Raw genomic sequence first — 2409 nt, forward strand, 5'->3', positions numbered from 1 at the left:
TATGAATCACCACATAATGACTTAATTCTCAAGATGAATAATACTTTTCAGGGTTAGCGCTCGGTCTGAACAGCGCTTAGCTCTCTGCGCCAGAGAAGATCAGCTATCTAACAAAGTCAAAAATCCAAACGATAATATAATTATTATTATTAATACGTAAGTCTCTTTCATTTGCTTTTCACTTTTTTAAAGGTTTTGATATTTTCGCAACAGACCCGGGACTAAGTGTTAATGTGCGACTATCGGCGACATTCAAAAATGCAGCATATTTTCCCCGCCAAAAGTGTCCATCTTGTCTGTCGGTCTGTCAAAATGCATCTTCGTTTCCAACTTGCAATATCATTATTTCCGCTCTCTTCACTCCAGAAGAGCGGTCTCTCTGTGTGCGGGGGATCACAGGAGGGGGGGGAGAGCTGTGGAATGTGACCAATCCCCCCCATGATCCCCCCTGGGAGACTTCCTCCACACGTTCCGATGGCCAATTCGTTTTAAACAAAGAGTTTAACGAGTTGGCGCCACCTGCACTAGCGAACCTGACGATGCCCATGACCTGCCTTTTAACTGGACACAGACAAGATGGATTGAGTGGAATGAAAGGTATCCATGGCTTATCATAAGTAAATAAAAAATAGCAGTGTTTTTATAGCAGTTGATCGCATCCGCCCTGCTGCGCCAGTCAACAGAGCGTGTGACATATTTGTAGCAGGATATGCACTGAAAAATAGGGCTCCCCCGAAATCAAATTGGTAATTTGAACACTGCTGTTAATACTGTTAATACTGCTCACAGGCTGGGCTGCTGTGTATATCTAGTGCAGGGGTCGGCAACCTTTTTGATATGAAGTGCCATTTAAAAAAATTGTTATCAGCGTGCCAACGATCGAGAATTATCAGGGGGGGGGGGGCATACTTGCCAACCTTTAGACTTAAGAAATCGGGAGCATTTCAAAATGCAAAATGGGGGGGTGCTAGTGGATCGCCGGCGCTGTTAGATTAACATTAACATGCTTATTGTAGTTGTAACTAAAGGCCCAGATACACCGGCCCGAAATCGGCAGTAAATGGGAGTCGGGCCGAACATGAGCGTGGGCACGCCCTATTTTCCCATTTACTGCCGATTTCGGGCCGGTGTATCTGGGCCTTTAGTTACAACTACAATAAGCATGTNAAACATATTTTTTGAGGAATAGCTGGAATATGAAATGATAAAAAAATGTAATTACAAAGATACTTCAAGAGAAGACCACCTCACCGGGTCAAGACAGACCCACTTATGCATCGAAGGGTTAAAGCAGCCTAACCTGCTACATTGGTACACAGTTACTCCTAAGTTATCAATTGAACTTTCACGTCACATTAATGTGTATTGAGCTGTTGGATGTAAAGTGTGTTTCCCCAACCTGTCTGGTGTGTTTTCAGGTTCTGGATGAAGAGGCAGAAGTGTTCATAGTGAAAATGTGGAGGCTGTTGATTTACGAAACGGAGGCGAAGAAGATCGGACTCGCGAAATAAAGACCGCTCGTTTCTCCGTCCGACTCCCTTTTTAAATCCCAGATCTGCTGCCCACAGACTGTAAACACATCACACCCTCCATCCCATCAGCAAGGACCAGCCTTCTGTGTGTGTGTGTGTGTGTAAGAGTATGTGTAAGAGTGTGTGTGTGTGTGTGTGTGTGTGAGTCTTTGGAAGGGAGAGTGTCAGCTGTGGACAGAAAGGGATTGCTCAAACATACTGCATGATGAAACTTTGGTTGTTTTGTTCCTTTGTTGATGCTGTTTGAGGCAGGAGACAGTTGCTACCCCCCCCTCCCCACACACACACACACACACACACTTGGTTCTGCAACACGTTGGACTCTGCTTTGATTTACTGTCGTCCTGTTGAGGCTCCGTTGTGTGAACTGATAATAAATATGCTTTTTTTTAAGAAAGTGTTGTTGGTCTTTTTCCTTTTGCTTTGCATGACAAACACATTTTAGTTTTCTCTATTACAATATAACAAAAGTCCCTCTCCAGTATCCAACTTTTATAGATAGCTATGATAAGCGATCCGTCATTTAGGGCTGGAACTATTGTTATTTTCATCATTTCATTTTGGCAATTATTTTCTTGACAGATGATTTTGTTGGGAAAATTGTGAAAAATCTCCATCCAAGTTTTTAAAAGGCTTTGTTTCAGAAATAAGATTATTCATTTGTTCCCTTTATTCAAGAATATATATATATGAATATTACCTTGGTTGGTTATACTGTTTTTCATCAATATATTACAGCTCTCAGATATATACAGAGCCTGTCTCTGATTGGCTGAAACACCAAACAGATCATTGCAGCATTACCCATAATCCCCTCTGTTTCAGCCCTGTTTCCAAAGTGCTGATTCTCTGTCTGTTACTTTAGAAGAAAATAAGG

The 2409-nt window shown here is 42.2% G+C and overlaps 1 long non-coding RNA gene across 1 annotated transcript in view; it reads left to right on the forward strand.

Moving 5' to 3' along the window:
• The window catches only part of LOC104965070 (uncharacterized), an 8265-nt gene extending 6340 nt beyond the window's left edge, over positions 1 to 1925 (forward strand). Inside the window, exon 3 of the long non-coding RNA XR_800510.1 lies at positions 1419 to 1925. This is a non-coding gene — a long non-coding RNA (uncharacterized lncRNA). The remainder of the gene's footprint in view (positions 1 to 1418) is intronic.
• The last annotated feature ends 484 nt before the right edge of the window (positions 1926 to 2409 follow it).

The sequence above is a fragment of the Notothenia coriiceps genome, unplaced genomic scaffold (assembly GCF_000735185.1).
Source record: "Notothenia coriiceps isolate Sejong01 unplaced genomic scaffold, NC01 NC01_scaffold00037244, whole genome shotgun sequence".
In the NCBI taxonomy this organism is placed as follows: domain Eukaryota; kingdom Metazoa; phylum Chordata; class Actinopteri; order Perciformes; family Nototheniidae; genus Notothenia; species Notothenia coriiceps.